Source organism: Suricata suricatta, chromosome 5 (genome assembly GCF_006229205.1).
Source record: "Suricata suricatta isolate VVHF042 chromosome 5, meerkat_22Aug2017_6uvM2_HiC, whole genome shotgun sequence".
NCBI lineage: Eukaryota > Metazoa > Chordata > Mammalia > Carnivora > Herpestidae > Suricata > Suricata suricatta.
In genome coordinates this window covers 85877548-85904456 of record NC_043704.1, presented here as the reverse complement: position 1 = coordinate 85904456, position 26909 = coordinate 85877548, and the positions used below count along the sequence as shown (strand labels likewise).

The following is a 26909-nucleotide window of genomic DNA, read 5'->3' as shown; positions in this document are numbered from 1 at the left end:
GGAGAAAGGAGAATAAGGAGTAAAATTTAAAAGAATTGAGTAAAGAAAAAGTAAAAAGAGGTAATAATGACAAAGAAATAAGTACGAAACAAGTGAAGAAAAAAAAATTTTTATATTTAAAAAAAAGCAGTAGCAGCTCCCCCTGGTGGATGGGCGTGGTTTGATGTGGTAGGTCTTGGAGGCTGTTCTCAGAGGCTCTGCCCTTGCCTGAGGCAAAATGAGTAGCAGGAGGTGAAGGGCGCACTTTCACAGACTCTATTGTGGAGTCCCCACCTCCAGCCAGGATCTTGATTGCAATGAGGGAAAGGAAAAACAAACAAACAAAAGAAACAAAACAAAAAAAAAACCTGAGTCTCTCTTGATTTCCCATAGCTGTTGCTCAAGGTGCTGTGTGCTGCTGGAAATGAGCTGGGAGCTCCTGCAGTCTAAGCGAGCGCCCAGGCCTCCACCCGCCACCGACTCCTTGTCAGGGGTCACGTAGGTGTGGGCCCTATTTTTTCCTGTGGGCACCTGGGATTTGCGCAGTCCGTGCAGGGGGCGAGGTGTGCTGTGGAAATGCGGTCCGTGGTCCCGTTCCCAAAACCAATTTCGAATTGGTCGCCCCTGGCGCAGCCGCAGCCCAGGCCACGTTTTGCGGGGAAGTGTGCTCCCCTGTCTCTTCCCTTAGTTTCTCAGGCTCCATGCTTCCCACAGGTTGGGCTGGGGATCTTGTCTCCCCTGCCCATCCCGGCCTGGCCTGTTTTCAGATCTCCCCCGTTCGTCCTCACTCACTCAGGTATCCTTGAGGTTCTATTCTTTCTGGAGTCCGTATTTTCTCCTTCCGCTCTCCCAGAAGAGAGTAATATCCTTCTCGGTTTGATAAATGGGGTGGACAGAGTTTACAGAGCTCCCTCCTCTCTGCTATCTTGGCTCCTCCCTCTATTGGTTTATTTTTAAATTCTATATTGTTTATTTCTGCCTGATCTCTATTATTTCTCTTCTTCTTCTGGGCTTGGGATTTCTTTGTTGTTCTGCTTCTAGTTCCTTTAAGTGTGCTGTTAGATTTTGGATTTGGGATTTTTCTTGTTTCTTGAGATAGGTCTGGATTGCAATGCATTTTCCTCTTAGGACTGCCTTTGCTGCATACCAAAGGGTTTGAATTGTTGTTTTTTTCATTTTCATTTGTTTCCATATATTTTTTAACTGTCTCATTGAGCCGTTCCTTATTTAGTAGGATGTTCTTTAACTTACATGCATTTGGAAGTTTTCCAAACGTTTTCCTGTGGTTGATTTCAAGTTTCATAGCATGGTGATCTTAAAGTGTGTATGGTATGATCTCAATTCTTTTGTATTTATTGAGGGCTGTTTTGTGACCCAGTATGTGATCTATCTTGAAGAATATTCTATGTGTCCACGAGAAGAATGTATATTCTGCTGCTTTAGGATAAAGAGTTCTAATTATATCTGTCAAGTCCATCTGGTCCAGTGCATCATTCAGGGTCATTGTTTCTTTATTGATTTTCTGTCTAGATGATCTGTCCATTGTTGTAAGTGGAGTATTAAAGTCTGCTGTGATTACCACATTCTTACCAATAAGATTGCTTATGTTTGAGATTAATTGTTTTATATATTTGGGTGATTCTGAATTTGGTGCATAAACATTTATAAATGTTAGTTCTTCTTGATGGATAGATCCTGTAATTATTATAATGTCCTTCTTCATCTCTTGTTACAGCCTTTAGTTTAAAATATAGGTGTCTGATATCAGTATAGCTCCTCCAGCTTTCTTTTGACTTCCAGTAGCATGATAGATGGTTCTCCATTGCCTCCCTTTCAATCTGAAGGTGTCCTTAGGTCTAAAATGGGTCTCTTGTAGACTGCAAATAGGTGGGTCGTTTTTAAAAAAATCCATTTTGATACCCTATGTCTTCTGACTGGAACATTTAGTCCATTTACATTCAGTGTTATTACTGAAAGATGTGGGTTTAGAGTCATTGTGTTATTTGTAGGTTTCATGCTTGTAGTGATGTCTCTGGTCTTTTGTGGTCTTTGCAACATTCCACTCACAGAGTTTTCCTTAGGATCTCTTATAGGCTGGTTTAATGGTGATGAATTCCTTCAGTTTTTGTTCGGGAAAATCTTTATCTTTCTGAATGACAGGCTTGCTGGATAAAGGACTCTTGGCTGCATATATTTCCTATTCAGCACATTAAAAATTTCCTGCCACTCCTTTCTGGCCTGCCAAGTATCAGTAGATAGGTCTGTTACTACCTTTATATGTTTACCCTTGTAGGTTAAGGCCCATTTATTCCTAGCTGATTTCAGAATTTTCTTTTTATCTTTGTATTTTGCCAGTTTCACTATGATAATGTCATGCAGGAGATCGATTCAAGTTACTTATGAAGGGAGTTCTCTGTGCCTCCAGGATTTCAATGTCTGTTTCTTTCCCCAGGTTGGAGAAGTTTTCAGCAATAATTTGTTTAAGTACACCTTCGGCCCCTTTCTCTCTCTTCTTCCTCTGGAACTCCTATGATATGAATATTGTTCTGTTTCATTGAATCACTTCGTTCTCTAATTCTCCCCTCATGACCCAGAGTGATTTTTTAAATATCTCTTTGTCTTGACTTCATCTTTTTCCATAATTTTATCTTCTATTTCACTTAATCTCCCCTCTGCCTCATCAATCCTTGCTGTCACCACCGCTAGTTTATTTTGCACATCATATATAGCATTTTTAAATTCATCATGACTACTTTTTAGTTCCTTGATCTCTGCAGCAATAGATTCTCTGCTGTTCTGTATGCTTTTTTCAAGCCCAGTGATTAATCTTATGACTATTATTCTAAATTCTTGTTCAGTTATATTGTTTATATCTGTTTTGGTCAATTCGTTAGCTGTAATTTCTTCCTGGAATTTCATTTGAGGATAATTATTCTGTTTCATCATTTTGGCTAGTTTTCTGTCCCTTGCATGTTTTAAAAGTTTGTTGTGTGCCGTGCACCTGCAAGCACTACTATATTAAAGAGGGGTCCTTGGAATGGCCCTTCAGGAGGTGTTTTTTGGAGAGTGTTACTTACTCTCTGTTGTGACTTTGGTTACTTTATCCCCCTACTTATAGTGATGTTTTGGACCCACTGCCTGGTGTGCTTTGATTTGTTTGCTGAAGTAGCCTGAAGATCCAAGTCCTGGAGAACAGGGGAAACTGCACTGCAGGTCACTCCAGAACCTCTTCATAAGGCCATTATCCATAAAACCAAAAGATGTAGCTGACTTTCCTATTTGTTGTAGACTCTGGATCTGGAGGTCTCTCTTGTCCAGCAAAACAGCAGACACAGGATTGAAATGCAACAGAGGCTAATGTCTGGGAGGAGAAAAGAGCCCAAACACTTCAAAGGTGAGATTGTCAGACTGTATAGAAAAACATAAGACCCCAAATATGTGCTATTTAAAAAAGATGTGCTCCAAAGAAAGAAATAAAAGGTGAAAAAGACAACTAGATGGCCAGAAGGCACATGAAAAGATGCTCCACATCACTCAACATCCCGAGAATACAAATCAAAACCATGACGAAATATCATTTCACACATGTTAGAATGGCTAAAATTAACAATATAGGAAACAATAGATGTTGGTGAAGATGTGGAGAAAGGGGAACCCTCTTACACCATTGGTGGGAATGGTGTAGCCATATTGGAAAACAGTATGGAGGTTCTTCAAAAAGTTAAAAATATAACTACCCTACACCCCAGCAATTGATCTACGAGGTATTTACTGAAAGAATACAAAAGTACTGATTTGAAGGGGCACATGTACCCCGATGTTTATAGCAGCATTATCAACAATAGCCAAACTATGAGAAAGTCCAAATATCCATCGATTGGTGGATGAATGGATAAGGAAGATGTGGTATATGTATACAATGGAATGTTACTCAGCCATCAAAAAGAGTGAAATCTTGCCATTTGCAACAACGTGGTGGACCTAGAGTATTATTATGCTAAAAAACAAAGAGAAAGACAAATACCATATGATTTCATTCATATATGTAATGTAAGAAACAAAGTAGACGAGCAAAAGGGAAAGGAGAAAAAAGAGAAAGAAGCAAATCGTAAGAGACTCTTAACAATAGAGAACAAATTGAGGGTTGAAGGGAGGTGGGCAGGGAATGGGCTAAATGGGTGATGGATATTAAGGAGGGCATTTGTTATGTTGAGCACGGGGTATTATATGTAAGTGATGAATCAGTAAATTCTACCACTTAGACCAATATTACACTATATGTTAATTAACTAGAATTTATATAAAAACTTGAAAGAAAAAAAAATAAAAGAAGTCCATGTCTGCCCATCTTAAAAAGAAATAAAAAGTGAAAATATACTATACAAACACTGAAGTATTAATAATTTAAAACTCTTAGAAAACTAGGAACAAGAGAACTTCCTTAATCTCATCAAAGGCATTCAGTGAAAACCTATAGCAAATACACTTAATGGTGTTATATTAAGTACTTTCCCTCTAAGATTGGGACCACAGCAAGGGTGTCTGTTCCCACTTCTTTTTAACATTGTACCAGATGTCCTATTCAGTAGAACAAGGCAAGAATAAAAGGAATGTGCTGTAGGCCATCTGTATGTCTTCTTCGGAAAAATGTGTATTCATGTCTTCTACTCATTTCTTAATTGGATTATTCATTTTTGGGAGGTTGAGTTTTGTAAGTTCTCTATATATTTTACATGTTATCTCTTTATTAGGTATGACATTTGGAACTATCTTTTCCCTATTTTTTAGGTTGCATTTTACTTTTGTTGCCTGTTCTTTTGCTATACGGAAGCCTTTTATTTTGATAAAGTCCCAATAGTTTGTTTTTGATTTTGTTTCCCTTGTCTCAGGAGACTTATCTAGTAAGAAGTTGATATGGCCGATGTCAAAGAGGTTCCTGTGTTCTCCTCTAGGATTTTAATGGTTTCGTGTCTCATATTTAGGTCTTTCATCCATTTTGATTTTATTTTTGTGTATGGCGTGCAAAAGTGGTCCAGTTTCATTCTCTCACATGTTGCTGTCCAGTTTTCCCAACACCATTTGTTGAAAAGACTGTCTTTTTCCCAATGGATGTGGTACATATTTGTGTGTGTGCATGTGTGTGTGTGTGCATACATACAATGGAATAGTACCCAGACATAAAAAAGTAATGAAATCTTGCATTTGCAATGACATGGATGGAGCTAGAGAGTATTATGCTAAGTGAAATATCAGTCAGAGGAAGACAAATACCAAATGATTTCATTCATATGTGGAATTTAAGAAACAAAACAAATGAGCATAGAGAAGCAAAAGAGAGGCAACCCAAGAAACAAACTCTTAACTATAGAGAACAAACTGATGGTTACCAGAGGTGAGGCAGGTAAGGGGTTAAACAGCTACCAGATATCATGGAGTGCACTTGTTTTGATGAGGACCAGATGTTGTATAAAAGTACTGAATCACTAAATTGTACACCTGATACTAATATTACACTGTATTTTAACTAAGTGGAATTAAATAAAAACTTTAAAAAAGAATAAAAGGTATGCAGATGGAAAGGAAGAAGTAAATCTATCTTGAATTGCATTTAACATTACTGGATTTGTAAGAAATCCTAAGAAATATGTAAAACAACTAATAGAACTAATATTTTTTGGAATATTTCAGGGTTCAATTTTGTTCAACATTATAAAATCTTGAAAAAGAAGAACAGAGTTGAAGAAATTCTAAGCTACCTGATTTTAAAATAATAAAAACTGCAGTACTGGTATAATTTAGACACGTAGATCATATGAACAGCAGATAATCTAGAGAAAAAATCCACATAGATACAATAATTAAATTTTGAAAAAGGTGCCAAGATAACTTAATGGTGAAAGGATAATGCCAGGACAATTGCATAAACCAGTGGTTCTCAACCAGAGGCAATGCCCCCCAACTTCTGGGAGGTAGATTGAGCAGAATATAATTGGCAAATCTAGAAAATTTTTGATTGCCACAATTAGTAGGGGTACTAATGGCATCCAGTTAGGTGGTAAAGGCCAGGCATGCTGCTGAACATCTCACATGAATAGGACAGCTTCTCACAATAAAGTATTTTCTGGCCCCAAATGTCAGACATCCTGAAATGAAAGTATAGAAAGAAAAATAAGCCTCTATTCCTACTTCAAACTATATATAAAAATAATCTGAAATGACTCATAGACCTAAATGTGACAGCTATAGTATAAAACTTATGGAATAAAACATAAGAAACTATCTCCATATTACAACAGATTTCTTACGTAGGGCAAAAGAAAAGTTGTTCATAAAAACACTGATCAATTAGTCTTCATCAAAGTTTAAAAGTTCTGCTCATCAAAGGATATTAGTAAAAAAATTAAGGCAAAGTTGCACAAAAATATTTGCAATACATATGCACAACAAAGGACGTGTCCATAAGTTAAAAAATCAATAAAGATGATAACCCATTAAAAATGTCCAAGTATATAAAAACACATTCACAAAAAAACATACTGAATGGACAATAAGCATTTAAAAGGTGCTCAATATAATTGTCATCAGTAAAATGCAAATTAAAACCCAAATGAGATACTACTACCTAACCACCAAAATAGCTAAAATGGAAAAGATTAGTAGCATCACAGCAAAGATGTCATGTTCTATCCCTGATAGATGGAACACTTAACATTACTGATAAGAGTGTAAAATGGCACAACAACCTTGCGAGATGATTCGTAGTTATTTTTAACATCTACTTAGCAATTTCACTCTTATATTTTTACTTAGGGCCAAAAAAATATGTACAAAAATGCTTATAGAAGCTTTATTCATCATTGCTAAAAACTGAAGATCATCTAAATGCCCATCAACAGGAATCTGTAAATATTCACATAGTGGAATAGTACAATTCAACAAATAAAGAATGAACTTCTGATGCACACAATAACATGGATACATCTCAAATACATATTGAGTGAAGGTGAACATAGAGAAGTACATACTATGTAACTCCAATTATATAAGGGTTAGAAGAGTTAAAACCAATCCATGAGGATAGAAGTAAAAACAGTGGTTGCTAAGGTGGAATGGATAATGATTGAAGTAGGCACTAAGAACTAAAATACTCTGTATCTTAATAGAGTATTGGTTATATGGTGTATAGATTTATCAAAATTCATTGAACCTTACATTTATGATCTGTGAATTTCACTTAGTGTAAATTTTACCTTTATAAAGAAAAAGTAAGCTCAAGGAAGACATTGATATGTACTACTATGTTCCATATCTGGTAGGCAGTAGTGATACAATATGAGTAAAACAGATAAAATTCTGACTTAATCAAGAATATGTCTAAATTGACAGCATGACAGAAGAGCTAAAATCAAAGTACAAATATTTCTTGGTAGTGAAAATGGTAGAGGAGAAAATCAAGCAGGGTTGAGCATTGAAAGTGACAAAGGGAATCAGGAAGTACTACTTTAGTTTGGAGAACCAGGGATTGTGGTAAAGTTTTATAATATCCAAAGTTGGTGTGGTTATCATAAAATGGTATATTCATATTTCATGTAAATTATTAGAATAATTTTGAAAGCCAGCACATCAATATGTAGCAAAAATCATGTCCTTAAGTGTGTTCATACCTTTAAAACAATAATTCTATTTCTTGGAATTTAAGGAAAGTTTAAAAAGCATATAAAGTTTAATACATCAATATGTTTATTGCAATGTTACTTATATAAAAAATGAAAAGTAATATCATGTTAAACATTAGGAATTGGTTAAGTGAAACAGCAAATATTTAGTCAGTCTTTATATTTATGATTATAAAGATTATAAATAATTTATGCAGGCATTATGATTATAAACTTATTTAGCAACACAGAAATCTTTATGATACATTGTGCTTAAAACTGGAATGTGAAATTATTTATAAATTTTGATTAGAATAATTTTATGCATGGACAGATAAAGAGAAATAAGAATAAATCACGAGTTTCCTGTTTGAACATATGGTTTTCTTCATGGGGTTAAGATTACGGACATGTTTCCTTCATTTTTGTTTAACATTATGTCTGTGTTGCTATGACATTTGTTTATGTGTATTATAAATATATGTTCTTTGAGAAGAAATACAAAATTCTAAAGGCATGTTGATTTTGCAAACCATCATAAAATAAGTACTCAGAGAGGAATATAAAGGATAAAGGTAATTGAAAGTCAATAATTTGGTTACTTAATCTCAGCTTTTGATTCCCTTTATAATTTGCCCCTTATAATGCTCTTTCTTGACTGTATTACATCTATCATTCAGTGACAAGTTATCAAAATTATTTTTTCAACTAAATTTTATTTTTCCCTTGCTCTTGATAATTTTAAATGGATTACTCTTGTTTTAGATATACATCACAGTAGAGATGCATCATTCCCTCTCCCTGGTGAGACCATCAACTACAAGTCCTTGATTCATGTTAATAGGCATGTAAGTTACATTGGCCAATTATCGGGGTATCTGTTCAAGCTGTACCACACACAGACTGTGTGCTCCAAGTAGGGCCAAACTTTTTACAGAGATTGATGCAGATCCTGGGAGAGAAATGACCTCTTTCCTTTTGATCACATGCAAGGACATTATGAGTTTGGAGTTGGTAGGAGGAGCCATCTTTGCCTCCACTTGGAGGAAGCCTCTGGTGAATAAAGTTAAAACACAGGAAAGTATAGCTGAGAGGATGAGAGAGATGCTTGATGATATCTTGCATCCAGCCTGCTTCTAGACTTTTCTGTTATGTGAGCTATTAAATAGTGCCTACTGTTATTTTTTGTTGCTATTGCTGTTTTTTTAATTTTTTAAATGTTTTATTTATTTTTGAGAGAGAGAGACAGCATGAGCAGGGGAGGGTCAGAGAGAGAGGGAGACACAGAATCTGAAGACAGACTCCAGGTTCTGAGCTAGCTGTCAGGACAGAGCCTGATGTGAAGCTCCAACCCACAAACCACAAGATCATGACCTGAGCCAAAGCCGGATGCTCAACCAACTGAGCCACCCAGGTGCCCCTATTGCTGTTATTTTTGTGGTTGTTTGTCCATAAGGTAGTTGGAAAGGGTTTCTGCCATTTGCAACCAAAGGAGACCTGACTAATACAACGGGACTGCTGTATAAGAAGCTTCCCAACTAGCGTTCTGGAAGGAGCCTGCAGGAGGTATTCAATGACCTTACAAAGCAGTAGGAGTTTGATTGACTTTTTGGAAGAATGAAATACTGAACATACCATTCTCATCTTCAAATCTATTGGGGAAAAAGCAGATGGATCCAGCAATCTCCTATAATTGCTTACTTGGCTAAATCACTAAGGACTACAGGGATTTGCTATTTCATGAAATTAAAAGAAAGAACAACAGGGACTATTATCTAACTTCTGGAAAAGAAGAATGCCTGCAGGTTTTCAGGCCCAGCAGGAATGAAGTTATAATCAGTCTATTAGTCTTGCAGTAGTTAAAACTTGCATGCTTTGTGCCTTGCTATGGTTAGCATCAGCTATTTTCTAGCTTCCACACAAGGAGATTTTCCACATTCTGTGGGAAAAGAGCTTAGGATCCCAAATGTTCATCTTTTTATTTAGGTCTCTTCAGAGAAGAAAAATAGCTATTTTATAACCATGAGTCCAAAGAAATGTTGGATCTGAAACTTCTGATTTGGGAGATCTGAAAGACTAAAAGTCATGGCAAAGGACAGAGGTTAGAATCAGACATTCTGCAGGGAAATCCTTAAGTTAGGCCATGCCATTTTTTAGTTTTAAGAAGATAGCACTGAAGAATGACTGAGTGGCATATTAAGTCTGAAAGGGAAATGTCAGAGGCTAAGCATACCAGAGGGTCCCCAGGAGGGCAGCCTACCAAGTTCTCCTTATACACACCTTCAAAGATTACCACCCCATCCAAATATGAACCAGAAAATTTGGAAAATAAAGAAAAAAATACTCATGAGTTACTAAAACCATTCTTTGCAACCTATTGTCATACATTCTTTCAGCACTTTTACCTTTATATATATTCTTCAGGTAGTTACAATAATCACAGTATATGTGCAGTTTAGCATTGCACTTTTTTCAACATTATAAGTATATTACCATGTTTTTCATAATCATAATATGCATTTCTAATGAGTGCATACTATTTTCCTCTATAGAAGACATTCTTGTATCTCAGATGAGAAACACTTTGGGAACTGGACTTAAGTGATGATGCTTCTGCTCCAGGGATTATCATCCCTCAGTGTGTTCCAGAGTAACACAAGGGCTTGCTGTCTGGAAATTCAGATTTGCTTAAACAGGAATGGGGCCAAGTCATCAGTATTAAAAGAATTAAAACCCTAGGTGATTCTAATGTATATAGGACTGAGGATCACTGAATGTTCCCAAAATACGTATATCCTCAAATTTTACTGTAAGTGGCAGATTTCACAGATTCTTTGGGTTCAAAGACCCCAGAATGTTATCTTTTTATGCAACACAATTTACATAATAATTATCTAATTATTAGACATATATTCAGTGTTTCCCCTTTATAAATAGCATAGCTGTGGACATGTGAATATATATAACGTTTTCCAGACATAGGATTCCATGACAATTTGGTGACTCTTTCTGATATCCTGCCGAATTTCCTCACCTTGGTTATCCTCTTACTACCCTCTCTTTCCCTCTCACACAACTGAGCCACCCAAGTGCCCCCTTCTTTCCTTTCTTGATAGTACGTTCTATACTATCTTCTAGGGTGCCCTATAAGAAGTCCTCAGGGACCATTTTTGGAAGTGTATAGGATTTTTAATACCTGTAGGTAGGTGGTCCCATAATATATATAGTTTATAAAAAGAGTACAGTGCAAATAAAAAATGGGAACCATTTACCACAATTACAACAAAAATAAGTTGTACTGAATTATCTAGTTAATTAGCTAGCCAGTTGTGTTTATCCATTTAATATTTATTGAACACATGGATACCATGGACAATGCCAATTTGTGTTAGTTCTTTCAGGGAGCTCATCTCTGTAGTGGGCATCAAAGACAGTCTAATTGAAAATTTCAGGCATTTTCTTTAATCTGTTATCATATATATAGTTTTCAGTGATCATATGTCCTCTATATTGATCTATCACTATCTCTAACTATTATCTATATCTATATCTATCTATATCTATCTATCTGTACCTACCTCCTTTACTTGATGGATGAAAGGGCAGAGATTTAGGTACCAGAATGTGGTAAATGCTGAAAAAAATACTTAATTTAATTGTACAGATAATAGTTCAAGTTGTAGAACTATTATCAAAAGGGAAAGTTTATGGTTCCTCTCTCAATTTTCTAGGCAAAAAGTTGATCCTGCTTTTGTTTTATGACTTCATTATTTGTGTGGTCCCATGAAATCTAGGACATCACAGATATTAATATGACTTCATCCATATAATCTCTGTTAAATGCTGTTCTATATTACTTATAAGCATGTTGTTATTTAGATGAACATTGACTTATCTTTTTATAGATTTGGCTTGTTATTGTCAAGTGCAGCCCAAGCACCTACATCAGTGTCATCTGTAGAGCTTTTTAATAACACAGATTTTTCTAATCTACACCAAAGAAGTATAAAATCAGAATTTTTATGGAGGGCTACCTGGAATTTACATTTTAAATAAGTATCCCAGGTGATTCTATCATTTGGTAAATACTGGCTTAGCCTTTTGATCCTGATTTATCAAGGAAAATAATCCATGGTTTTTGCTGGAGAAGTTCCCACCAACTCTGTTCCGTGTCCTGGTCCTTCTACCCCAGCCATACAGATTAGTAGAAGTCTCTTCTAGAACACTAATGACATCCATTTTTTAATAAGTTCATTTCAGAACCCCCCCTTTACTACTAGCAAATCAATCTTAATTAAGAATGTCGAATGAAAATGCAGTGCTTGTGGGCTCAGCAGCTAAGTGTTTTTCTTACTAATGAGACTAAACTCCCAGGTTTTTTGGAGGACTCTTTAGAATAAAATACATGAGCCAAAAGTCTTTGTCACAACCATACGTCAGCTTAGTCCTCAGAGATAGGCTACAATGCAGCCAGAAACTAAAGAATACTTCTTTGCTTTATTTCTCTGGGCCAGCCTGGGCCTACTGTGTGGATGAAGCCCTATATTCAGTCTAAATAGACTCTGCATAAAAGGAAGGCTAGCTGTGTGCTAAACTGGAATTGGCACTGAATTCATGGTCTGGCTATATCACTTACTGGCTTTATGACCTTGGGCAAGTTTGTTACTTTCACTTGGTTTTAGCTTCTCTGAAAAATAAATATAATCATACTCTACCTGTTTTATCAGACTATCATCACAATTTGGGAAATAATACTTCATTGTTGTTCCTAGCATCTCAGGGTTCAAGAAACAAAAAATTCTTCATATGATTTTGATGTTTTGTATTCCCTAAATATATCTGTCCCTATCCTATGCTCCTACTGGGGAGCAAGGAGCTCCTACTTGGGGCAAGATGGAAAAATAATGATTTAAGTAGATATAATGCATGATGAAGTGTTAGTCACTCCATTAAGCTAAATACTTCACATCAGCGATGATTCATTTATGAATTTGTTCATTAATTTGATAAATATTTATTGACTACTTATGGGTAAATATATGTGTGTATATATATGTATATAATTTGTATATATGTGTATATATATTGTGTATGTATTTGGTATGAGTGAGGAAAAATTTTTGATTCAGCATAAATCCAATCTGTCAAGAGTCTAAATATTAGCAATAACTCCATGGTTGAGTGAGGATATGTGGAAATGCTACAGGAGTTGGCCTGAGGAAAGGTTGTAGCAAGAACAATAAAGCATTTGTTAGAACAACAAAGCATTCACCAAATTCAAGTTAAACTCAAAGCAAAATCATGCCTGAGTGACAAATGATAGCCTATCAATCAAAGTAAGTTTCAATGTCCAAGGTAAGAGGGAGGGAAATTTCAGCACCTTCTTTCCACATCAGATCTGCCTCTTCTGTCCACCTGTTTGCCTCCTAAAAAATTAAGAGTAGTGGTGGTCTCTTAAGGGATGATCCTATGTTTTACTTTGAAGTGATAAGCAGGTCTAAAGAGAGCCAGGCTTTTGGAGCTGACTAGGCAAACTAAACTCTCATTTTAACCTCTTCCACATATGTTCCTATTTGGATAAGTTAAGCCCAAGTCTGATTTGTAGACCTAACCACTTATTTTCCTTTCAGTCCTTCAACTTAATTATTCATGGTGTGCTACAGGTGGAAAGATACCAAGATATAGATTTGGGGGAATTAGTACCTTGTGATCTTTGAGCCTAAGTAATGTGGGATCTACCTTTTATCAGTGTTTGTACAAATTCAGGTATGTGGTCATTAATAACTAGAGACAAATGCCAAAAGATTATAAATTATATAACATCTGAGTTATAATTTAGGAAGAACTTAGTGAAGCACAAAGACAAGGGGAAACAAAAACAAGCAAAACAAAGAAACACATGGAAACTAGAGGAAGCTGAAGCCTATAGCACCTACAGCTCCAGCTTATCTACTGGAAGGAATATTATCATTCAACCTCACCAAAAATCACATTACCTGCCCCTACCATCCAATATATCATATCTGGCTTTCACCAAAAATATACCAGGTGTGTTAACAAATACAAAAAACATGTTCTGAAAAGAACAAACTCAGATATGGCACAGATTTTGGAATTATTGGATAGGGAATTTTAAATAACTATGATTAATATATTAAAGAATCCAAGGAAAAAAATAGATAACATAAAAGAACAGATGAATAATGTATGCAAAGAGATGGAAGCTGTAATAAGGAATCAAAAGTAAATACTAAAAAACAAAAACTATAGAAGAAGTCAAAAATACTTTTGATGGACACATTTAAGAGACTGGACACTGCTGAGGGAAGAATCTGTGATGTTGAAGACATGTCAGTAGAAATTCCCCAAACCCAAATGCAAAGAGAAAAGAATAATAAAAAAAAAAGAAATAAAGATAATATCCAAGAGTTGTGGGACAATTAGAAAAGGGATAACAGATGTAATGGGAATACAGGAAAGAGAGTAAAGAAAGGAATGAAAGAAATGTTTGAAATGATAAAGGCTAGGGATTTTTCAAAATTAATGATAGATACCAAACCATAGATTCAGAAAGCTATTAGAATATTAAATAGGATTAATACCTTAATACAAAAAATAATTACATTTATACATGCCACATTCAAACTTCAGAAAAGTAAAAGCAAAGAGAAAATCTTGAAAGAAGACAGATAAAAATAACATTTACCTGTGAGGAACAGATATAAGAATGACATCAGACTTCTGGTGAAGAACCATGCAAATATAATGGGAGTAGAGTGATATATTTAATATTTAAAAAAAACTACCAACATAAAAATTGTATAAAAGTTGTATTCAGTGAAATCATCATTCAAACAGGAAGGAGAAATAGACTTTTTCAAGCAAACAAAGTTTACCATTACACGTGTCCTACAAGGTTTATTAAGAGTTCTTCAGAGAAAAACAAAATGATATAGGTCAGAAACTCATATCTACATAAAGAAAGGAAAAACACCTGAAAAGAAATAAATGAAGATAAAGAAAAATATTTTATTTTTCTAACTCTATTCTATTATTGAAGTATAATTGACATGCAACTCTCTAATTGTTAGTTGATTAATCAATTTCTGTTTCCTCAAAGCAATGATAGCAACAATGTTTTGGGCAATTATATCATATGGATAAGTGAAATGAATGACAGCAATGTTATAAGGGATGTGAGGGAAGAGTTGAAAATACCTTGTTAGAAGGTATCTGCACTACCTGTGAAGTAGTATAGTGTTACTTGAAAGTAGAATTTTTAAAAAAGTAGAATTAGATTACTTGTGAACATATATTGCAAACTCTAGGGCAACCTCTAAAAAATTTAATGCAGTATTTAAAAAAATTTTTTTAAAGAGGGGTTGCCTGGGTGGCTCAGTTGATTAAGTGTCTGAATTCATCTTAGGTCATGATTTCATGGTTCATGGGTTCAAGTCCTGCATTGGGCTCTATGCTGACAGCTCAGAGCTGGAGCTTGCTTCAGATTCTGTGTCTCCCTCTTTCTGCCCCTACCCCATTCACACCCTGTCTCTCTCTCTCTGTCAAAAATGAATAAATGCTAAAAAATTTTTAAATTTAATGCAGTATAATTGATATGCTAAAAGAGGAGAGAAAAATGGAATTAAAATGTTCATTTAAAACCATAGAGGACAGACAAACAGGAAAAGAAAGGGACAAGAGTGGAAAGAATAGAAAAGAGTTACAAACCAGATAGTATTTCAATCATATCAATAACTACTTAAAATGTGAATATGCCTATTAAAAACACAGAAATTGTTAAAACAAATAAAAAATACACAACTATGTTTTCTACAAGAAACTCACTTTAGATACAAATATGCAGATAGATTAAAAAGTAAAGTAATGGAGAAAGATATACCATTTTAACACTAACAAATGAAAACTTAGTTATTTTCAGATAAAGCAGACTTTAGAATAAGAAAAATCTTTACCTGATGATAAAAAGGGATATTGTATAGTGAATAAAGGAGTCAAATCAATAAAAGAAGATATTAAAATCTTTAATGTGTATGCACCTAACAACATAGTATCAAAATACATGAGGCAAAAACCAATAGAATTGCAAGGAGAAACAGACAAAGCCACTATTGTAGTTGGAAACTTCAACATTCCTCTCAATAATTGACAGATCCTACAGGCAGAAAAGGAGTAAGAATACGGTTAACTGAATAGTATCATCAATCAATTAGATCAAATTGATATGTATAGAAGACCTCATACAACAACAGCACACTACATATTCTTCTCAAACTCACAGATAATTCATCAAGATAAACTACATCCTGGATGATAAAACACATCTTAACACACTTGAGATAGGAGAAATTAAATAAAGCATGCTCTCAGACAATACTGCACAGAAAGATAGCTGAAAAATCCCATAATAACTGGAGTTTAAGCAACACAGTTATAAATAACAAGTGGATGAAATAAGTCACTAAAGAAATGTTTAAAATATTTCAAACTAAATATCAAAATTCTTGGGATACAGCAAAAACTGCTTACAGGAAAATTTATGGCATTGAATGATTATATTAAAAAAGAAGAAAGATCTAAAATCAATAAACTGTTTCCACCTAAGGCAACTAGAGTAGGAACAGTTTACATGAAAGCAAGCAGAGGAAAAGAAAATGAGAAGAAATTAATGAATTTGAAAACCAGAAATCAAAGAAACCAAGAGCCACTTCTTTGAAACGATCAACAAAATGATAAACCTTCGTTAACCTAACCAAGAAAAAAAGGAGAGGAGACACAAATAAGCATATACAAAGTACTCAACATCTCATGTGATCAGTGAATTTTAAATTGAAACATTACTGGGGTACCACCTCTAATTCCAAAACAGTAACAACACCAAATGCTGGGAAGGATATGGAACAACAGGACCGCTCATTCATTGTTGGATGGACTGCAAAGTGGTATAGCTCTTGGGAAGATGGTTTGACAGCTTCATATAAAGCGTAACATATGCTTACTATATGATCCAACAATTGAACTTGTAAGTATTTACCCAAATAAATTAAACACTTATCTGCATACAAAACCCATGTGTAAATATTTGTAGCAGTTTTATTTATAATTGCTCCAAACTAGAAACACCCAAGATGTCTTTCAATAGGTGAATGGATAAACGTATACTGTGGTACATCCATACAATGGAATATTGTTTAGTGATAAAAATAAATGAGCTATCAAGCTGCAAAACAACACAGGAATCTTAAAGGCTTATTACTAGCTGAGAGAAGCCAATCTGGAAAACCTACATCTCTATGATCCCAATTACATGACAGTCTGGAAGTCTGGCTGAATGGATTAATAAAAAAGAAAAAAAAAAAAAGAGAGAGGACTCAAATAAATAGATAAGAAATGAAAGAAAAGATGTTAAAATTGATACCACAGAAATACAAAGGATCATAAAAGACTGCCAAGGGGTGCCTGAGTGGCTCAGTCAGTTAAGAATCCAATGTCTGCTCTGGTCATGATCTCACAGTTCATGGGTTTGAGCAACACACTGGGCCCTCTGCTGTCAGTATAGAGCCCACTTGGATCCTCTGTCCCCCTCGCTGTCTGCCCCTCCCCCACTCACACATGTGCTCTCTCTCTCAAAAATAAATAAACATTAAAAAAAAGACAATGATGAACGATTGTATGCCAACAGATTGGGCAACATAGAAGAAATGGCTAAATTACTAGAAATATGCAACTTATGAGGTTGAATTTTGAAGAAATAGAAAATCTGAACAAACTGACTACTAGTAAGGAGATTAAATCAGTAATCAAAAATCTCTCAACAAACAAAAGTCTAGGATGAGATTGCTTCACTGATGAATTCTGTCATATACTCAAAGAAGAATTAATACCAATAGTTCTCAAAATAGAAGAAAAAATAGAAGAGGAGAGAACTTTTTCAAACTCATTTTATGAAGTCAGCATTACCCTGATGCAAAACCAGACAAGGACGCCACAAAAAAATTATAAGTCACTATCCCTGATGAACTTAGATGCAAAGTTTCTCAGCAAAGTAATTGCAAACAAATTCAATAATAAATTTAAAGAGTCATGCTCAATGATCAAGTGGGATTTATTCCAAGGATGCAATGTTGGCTCAACATCTGCAAATTCAATCATTGTGATATACCACATTAACAAAATGAAGGATAAAATGATATAATTGTTTTAATAGATGCAGAAAAAGCATTTGATAAAATTCAACATCAATTTATGACATAAACTCTCAACAAAGTGGCTTTAGTGGGAATATCAGTCAACATAATAAAGACCATATATGACAAATCCATAGCTAATGTCATACTGAATGATGAAAGGCTGAAAGTTTTTCCTCTATGATGAAGAGTAAGACAAAGATGCTAACTCTCACCACTTTTACTCTGCATAGTACTGAACAGGAGCCAGTGTATAAGTGCCCCAGCTTCCTGTCCTTTGGCTGGAATATTCTGGGAAGTATTTTGCACATGTATCACATTCCCAGTAAAATTGAGACTCCCAATGCTCCCAATAGTGACCTTGACAAAACACTCTTATACTTTTTCTCTTTCCTACTTCATTGTCCTCACTCCCTCATTCTTGGTTCTTAAGATCACCTCCTAAATAAACTACTTGAACTCTGGTTCTTACTTCTGGCTCTGCTTTCAGGGGCAATTAAACTAAATAACATTTGTTTCACTAAGATATCTCTAAAATACATGGCAATAGATGTTTCCTGGAATCATTATCCATAACAACCATATCACAGAAAATCCCTTAGACACTTACAAGCATGAACTGGGGCCACATCCTAATATATTCAAGAAGAATATTTTTCAGGGTTTGTTCAATAAACACTTCATGAAAAGCAGTACTTAATAAACACTCATGTCCTGAACAAACAGTTGTCTCCTTCTGTTGTGGGATCTATAAATGCAAGAGGCATGAAAGAAAATCAGCAAAGCACTTTATGACAACCATACTGGTAAGCCAATAACTCAAAGAAAGGTAATTATTAGAATCATCAGAAAGTGTCTCAGCCCTGATGAAAGCTTTTCCTTGGGGAAGTTTTCGGTGCTAGTTATTCACACAAATTATTTCTCAGGAGCCCACAGCAGATTGACTACACTAATTTCAATTAAAGTGCAGTGCTACTGAAGTGGTAGAAAGTGAAGGACATTTTTTAAAGAGAGCAATTTCCTATCTAATAAATAACTGCCTGCCATAGTATGAAATTTAATAGTAGTTGTGGCATTGTACATCAAAAAGTAAATTGTAGTGTACGAAGTTCACAAATACTCAGTGTGGATACTGCCAGCTTACTCTTTTCTAGAAGCATCAAGCAGTGGCAGCTCATAAAAAAAACACTACCTCAGCTGTTGATTCCATGTTCTATTATAGACCCACCTAAGGTGAGGCTAGTCGCCTTAGCAAGGATTATGTGTGAGGTCTTTGTTTTGTTTTTTTTAACACTTCTGTGTACTAGTATGTTAGTGATGGAAATTAATGTGAAATTCAATAACAAAATCATAACCAAGGCATCTGTGAATATAATTGATTCACCTAGTATGTATTTTCATAGCTTACTTTGTATAACTTTAGTGGAAACTAATATGTAACAATAATTAATGTATTACTAATATTTTTAAGCCTTATGATTCCCTTGAGGGCAGATTGTACTGTAATATTTTTATACTCTTAATGTTTGAATGAATGAATGAAATAATGGAATATGTTTCATCATATTTTTGATCATGTATGGTAAACATCTGTTTTTGCTTGCCTGCTATCCCTTCTCTCTTCTTCTGCTAATGTCACTTTGATTATCCCATAGAAAATATCCTTTTTTTATTCTCAGTTTACTTAGTTTTGGACATAGAGTGGGGTGAAGTAGAAACATGACTTTAACTCCAACTCCAAGACTGGGCAAAACTGTATATTCCCTTATTTGGGACCAGTGTTTCAACGACAGGAATGTAAACAAAGTTGGTTCAATTAGAGTGAATCTTGGGACTTTTGCAGGATTCAATGGCAAAGTGGCACCTACTCCAAAAATTAGTACTTAACTGCTCTGTTGTAGACTTTTCATTTATGAGAGCCAATAAGTTCCCAGTTACTTGACAAGTCTGAGTTGAGCTTGTATCTTTGACTCCTCTTCCATTTTCTCCAAGATTTTGTAAATATTCCAAACAAGATTCCAGTGGTGTCCTGGCATGCTGGAATAGTCAGTGGGGACTAATTAGTCTTAGCCATGTTATCCCCAGAACTTTGGTGTTTGGCAAATGGACTGATAAGCAACTAACTAACTAACTAACTAACTAACTAACTAATTAACTAACTAACTAAAAAGGGACGGAAGGAGAGAGTGAATCTGCCCCAAATCCTGAAACCTAAACCATAAAAAACTGATCATGTAACCATATGTTCCTATATCTATTATTTCACATGGAACTCTTAGAGATCAGGTCATCTTCTTATGCTTAACATGACACTGAAATGCTGTTTCTTGAATTACATCAGAGGATTACATTATATGTGCCCAGCATTCTCTAGGTCAACAAGCCAAGTTATGTATTCTACTGGCTAGAAAATGAAAGGCTGACACTTCCCAGAACTTAACTCCAACTTAGACAAGAGCTTGGAGAAATTAGTCATTTTTGATGCTGAATTTCCTCATCGATAAAGGGGGAAGATTTATTTGTTATGGGTATAGAAGAAACACAAGGCTGAATATAAAGTTCTTTTGGTGTTAAAACCCCAGTGGTGATTTCATTTTCATTACTTTATTAACGAACAAAGGTAAAAATACTGAAGACCTTAGTGAAAATCCCAGGGCTTTGCTTCAAAACTGACTGGATATTCTAGGATACAATTATGACTAGTAGTATTATGTTTCACTGTTTATAGAGATGACTGAGGATATACACTAAAGTACTGACAGAAGGAAATACAGGTCAGTTTTATTGTGACAAAGGATTTTGGGTCATTGAAGTCAGTCAATCTTGCCTAGAGAAGTAATCAATAGAAGAAGTACAAGAAAAAGTTGGAAGATCTCTACCTTGGCCAGTAGTAGATTTAGAAAACATATAATTTTAGGATTTAGAGCTATAAAAAGTTGGCGTTTTTTTTGGAATGTACTCAAAATGGGTTTTGTATCTCACCCTTCTCTCAGTAACAGCCTCACTGTGGAAATTGGGAAAGACATAAAACCTTGGTTTCTATAAAGTGAGAATAAAAATAAATTTTCATCATATAGTTGTTAAAATAAATGAAATAATGATCATCATTACAGTTAACAGTAACTTTATTTAGTACCTAATATGGAACACACCATGTGCTAAGTGCCAGCATATGATCTGATTTAGTTCTCAAGACAACCCAATGAGTCAGGGCTACTATTATTTACATTTTACAGATAGGGAAAATGGGAGAGGGGGAGGGAGATGCACAAAGAGTTCATGAATCTTGCTTAAGTTCCACATCTAGTAAGTGACAAAACAGGCTTTTCACGGAGACAATTTATTCCATGGTTTTATAAGGATTTTAAAAGTCTCTCAATATTGCTTTTCTCCCAGGGCAGACAGTAACAACATAATATGTCAGAGTTGAAGCTGAAACATGCACATACTCACACTAACAAAGATGATTGAAGATCACCCAGATAGGCATAAGAATAGACAGGTAACCTGTCTCTGGCTCCATTTTTATAAATGTTTTGTGGATTCAAGATCTTGGTGCTTTGTTCTAGATCCAATGCTAAATCTGGTGGGGTTTTTTTTTTTCCTTTATCTGTGTTGGCTTTTTTCAACTGACTCTCTGAAATGGTAAGTCCTTCATTTCTTGCTTCAGTTTTAGGCATAATGGGGAAGAAATGTACACAACAATATTTACTTAACAGCCTCCAAATTTCTTAAATTATGATGACTGCAAAAGTCACCATTTTAAATCACCAGTTTACTGGGATTCTCTCTGAATCCAGCAAAATGCCTGGACATTGGAGTAACCAAAATCTATAAAGACCTTATTAAACTCAAAACTTAAAAAACAAATAATCCAGTGAAGAAATGGGCAAAAGACATGAATAGACACTTTTCCAAAGACGACATCCAGATAGCTAATAGACACATGAAAAAATGCTCAACACCAGTCCTTGTCAGAGAAATACAAATCAACACCACTTGAGATACCACCTCCCACTAATCAGAATGGCTAAAATGAACAACTCAGGTAACAACAGGTATTGGTGAGGATGCAGATAAGGAAGAACCCTTTTGTACTGCTGGTGGGAATGCAAATTGGTGCAGCCACTTGAAAATAGGATGGAGGTTCCTCAAAAGATTAAAAGTAGAACTACCCTATGACCCAGTAATTGCACTATTAGGTATTTATCCAAAAGATACAGGAGTTATGTTTCTAAGGGGCACATGCACTCCAATGTTTATAGCAGCACTATCAACAATACCAAAGTATGGAAAGAGCCAAATGTCCATTGACTGATGAATGGATAAAGAAGATATGTGGCATATATATATATATATATATATATATATATATATATATATATATATACACACACAGTGGAATGTTAGTCAGTCATCAATAAGAATGAAATCTTGTCATTTGCAGTAATGTGGATAGAATTAGAGTGTATTATGCTAAGTGAAATATGTCGGTCAGAGAGAAACAAATAACATATGATGTCACTCACATGTGGAATTTAAGATGCAAAACAGATGAGCATAGGTAAGGGAAGCAAAAATAATATAAAAATGGAGAGTGAGAAAACCATAAGAGATTCTTAAAAATAGAGAACAAGCTGAGGGTTGCTGGCGGGGTACTGGGTGGGGGAATGGGCTAAACGGGCAAGGGGCATTAAGGAGAACATTTGCTGGATGTGCACTGGATATTATAAGTGATGAATCACTAAATTCTATTCCTGGAAACATTATTATACCATATGTTAAGTAATATGGATTTTAAAAAATGCCTGAACATCGGATACTGACTCCATGCTTGCATGGACTATGACTCATCCAATGCCTCTCTTCCTGTTAAATGGATATAAAAAAGATAGCCTAGATCTGCAGTTTCAGAACCTCTTGAGATTCTGAAGTCTTTAAAGTACTGAAGATAAGATTAACAAGGGAGAGATAGTGTCACCAGAAAGTAAATATATTATAAAGTAATAATACTTACATCACAAGGCATAGGAATAGACAATCCATGGAACAGAATACAAAACCCAGAAATAGACATAAATAAATTAAACAGTTTAGTAGATTATAAATAAATCGTTTCAGGGGAAATGATTAGCTGTATAAGACAATTATATCATGCACACGCATTATCATGCATAAAATATATTTGGAAAATATACAAGAGCTGAATCCAGGGAAAAGAACTGAATGGCTGAAGGACAGATGGGAAGGAGTCTTTTCACTATTTACTATTTTTATATTTTGTATTTTTAACCATATGAAGATGTTACCTTTTTAATAAATGAATAAATAAAATTTATTAAATAAATGTATAATTTAATTTATTACATAAAATTTCTGAAATAACTACTAATACATCATAGAGAAAGAAACATTTTAAAATAAATTTTATAGCTGTCTATAAGTAATGAAGCATGTAAGGGCAAGTACTGAAATAATAATTATAGGACAGGTATATATTTCAGCAGGGTTATTTTATACGTACAGGGTCCAAGCTTCTCTATAATTTCTATTCACAAAACTAAAAACAGAGAGTATACAAAGGGGAAATTTTTAGCAGCCTTGGAAATGAAAACTAAGTAAGTATTAACTATTTACCAGGGATTTGGAGAAATGTCTCTAAGGTAAAGCTGACTAGATGAAGGGAAAGGGATGTGAGATCCATAGTGTCATTCCAGGTAACTAAATAGAAAGAAGCCCACTTACATGACACATTTATATGAGAGGTAAAGGTTTTGTGACCTGCATTAAGATACAAAGACAGTCCGAGGGACTCTAGACTGTCCCTTTGGCTTCCCCTCATGTTTACAGATTGGCAGCAGTAAGAGTATACTGACTACCTGGAAAGGGCCCAACCTGGATCTGGACACAAACTATCACTTAGCAGAGATACAGTGTGGTGGAGAGCTTTCCTTAGAAATCCTATCCATGATGCTTTATAGATCTGAAGCTACACTAAAGACCATGCCTGTTTTCTTCTTTTTTTCCCAGATAGTTTGACCTCAAAATTGATCTGATGTCAAAATTTCTATATATTTTTTAATTTTATGCCACTTATTGAAAGTAAAGTCCTCTCTGTAATTTCTGAAAGGTTTAGGCCTTATTTAAGACTATATGAGTGCAGTGGACAGACACAAAAGTTCCTATTAATGGAATAGTAAGCAAGGAAAATCACAGGACTCTTGAACAAAAAAATTCTGCAGCTCTATGTACTACTGAGCATTTGGAGGAGTTGGCTCCCTTTGCAATAATGGATTTACTAAAAGGAGCATGTGTGGTCATTTGTCCATCTGCTGTCAGCTTCATTTCTGTACCGTCATGCTTTGCTGTGTATTGGAGGAAGATAGAAGTCTGGAAACTACATTTCAAAGACTCCCTTGCCTGTGTAGTTCTTCTAGGTAGATTCTATCAATGGGAAGACTGCAGGAGACTGGACTGAAAGGCAGGAGCAAAAGAAGCCTAGTTTAGGATTTTGGTAGCTTCTCTGGCAATGACAGCTGCACAGCATGAACGCAGGCTTATGGGTTATTCTCAGACAATTCAGTCCAGCAGCAGTGGCAGAGGAGGGGGCTTTATCATCCCCATCACTACAGTGCCAAGGTACTCTGGTTCCAATAGCAACAGTGACAGAAGTCTTCTCAGTTACTGCAGCGTAAGCGCAAATGTGAGTTCCGGGCTTCCTGCAGTGGTGGTAGTAGCAGTGGCGCCAATGTCAGATGCAGGTGCTCCAGTGGCCTCAGTGATAAAATTATTGTGGACACTGCATACCATCACTTTCCTTTTGTCCTTCAGCTTCCATGGGTGGTAGCTTCTTGCTGTTACTAATATCTTTACCTCTGTATTTCTTTAGACCTCCCATCACTTTTGTAACCAATGTTCTAGATCACATTTCCACCGACTGAAAAAGCTAGCAGTGCTTCTTTTCCTTACTGACTTATACAAAGCAAAAGAATTTTTAGTAAATTCATGATTTATGGTCTCAAGAAGATTTAAGACTTAAAAGAAAGTTCCTTTTTGAAATCATTCTGAGATGTCAGAGAGAAGGAACCATGTAAGATAAAGAAGTGCTAAATGAAAATGAAAAATAATATTGTGATATTTCAAACCATCATAGAGACCCAGTAGAAAAGCAAGATAGGGACCAACTCATTTTTCTGAAAATTGATAAATAAAGGTAGAGGATCAATCATTTATTCTTCCTTTCATGTATAAACTATATTTTAGGGCACCAAATAGCTGGTGAAGGAAAATTCTTCTTTAATAAAAGAATCACAGCTAATAAATCCAGGATAAAGGATAGAATTAGAAAATAACTATTTTGCAATATCTAATGAAATAATGAATGTAGGTTACAATCAACAGTGTCTGCTAAAACCATTAGGTGAATGATTAATGGAAAACTAAAATGAATGGATCTGAACTGACACCATCTGAGCCCTGTAATTAATCTTAATGTCACCAAATGTAAACCAAACAGATATTATGTGTCACATGATATAAAGCAATAGAAATTACACAGCACTACCTATAAAATATCTGGGAAAAAAGGACTTGATTTAATTAAGCCTGAAGATATAAGTACTAGTTTTAAAAAAGAAATAAAAAAAGGCGGGGGGGGGGAGGGGAGGGACAGAATGTTGTATGCTAATTTATACTGCAAAGATACATAAGCCAAATCCAGAATGTAAGAAATTCTACAGTTTCCCCCCAAAATAAATGATATTAAAAAGGGAGGAGAGTACATAGATGCCCATTAAAAGAGACTTGATAGTATTTTGCAACAATCTACTAGTTGCAAAATGAGCTTTTATCAAGTGTAAAAAGACGATTTTTGAGACAGTTGGGGAAAATTAAACATAGACAAGGAATTAGATATTATGAAACTATTGTTAATTGTGTTGGGTGTGATAGTATTATTGTGTGTGTGTGTTCTTTAAAAAAACTCATTCTATTAAGATATCAAGTTTTAATGGGAAAATGATATAATGCTGTGGATTTGCTTTAAAATGCTCTAGCACTTCCCATAAAAGAACAAAAAGAAAAAAGAAAAAAAAAGATGAAACCAGGATAGCAGACTGGTTATAACTATGGCTGAGTGATGGGTACATGGGGACTCATTACACTATTTCTGCATGAAATTATTTTAGTAAACAGTTTAAAATAATTTTCTTTTATAAAATACTTTTAAAACCAAGAGGCTCACATTTATTTTGTTCTAATTTTCAATTGATTTCCATATTTGATAAAAATATATATGACCATAGCAAATTTGGGGACTTCTTGTTCCAATTAGTTTGAGTGTCAAGTTTAAGCTGAGAAACCCTGCACTGCTCCAAATACATTTCATGATATTCATGCAGAGAACATTTAAAAGACATAATTGCTCTAAAGTAAGATAAACACCCAGAGGGACCAGAAGGGAAACATAAGATTGAAGCTGTAGGACTCTTGGGGTTTGGATTGTTTACACTAGGAGTATGAAGACAAATATTTGTTTACCAACTTGTTACTTTCCTAAGATGATGGGTATCTTGAAGTCAGACACTGTATTTCTTCATCTTAATATGCCTAGAAAAGTTCATCTGGCTCGGCCCAGGATCCTCAACACCACACCGTACTGCCTATTTTTATTCCTAAATTTTTAAAAGTTATGATATAATATGTTAATTTTCTATGATTCTCCATCTATCACAAAACAAATTTTCAAAGAGCAATTTAAAAATATCCTGTTGCCTTTAGGTCATCAGTTACATATTTACTATGGAACAGCATAAATATACTGTAGCTCTTGTTAAAAGTATTTGGCTGATTAAAAACAATGTATTTGGCTGGTTTAGGGATCTGCTTTATCTAATTTCTCATAATAACTTTATTTTTTTAAATTTATTTTTTAAATAGTTTATTGTCAAATTGGTTTCCATACAACACCCAGTGCTCTTCCCCACAAGTGCCCTCCTCCATCACCACCACCTCCTCCCCCTCCCCCTCCCCCTTCAACCCTCAGTTCCTTTTCAGTATTCAATAGTCTCTC

General features: G+C 35.0%; 1 long non-coding RNA gene across 1 annotated transcript in view; it reads right to left on the bottom strand.

The window, feature by feature from the left end:
• Positions 1-5850: 5850 nt before the first annotated feature.
• LOC115292736 overlaps positions 5851-26909 on the bottom strand; it is a 143037-nt gene continuing 121978 nt past the window's right edge. The window contains exon 4 of the long non-coding RNA XR_003909109.1: positions 5851-6122. This is a non-coding gene — a long non-coding RNA (uncharacterized LOC115292736). The remainder of the gene's footprint in view (positions 6123-26909) is intronic.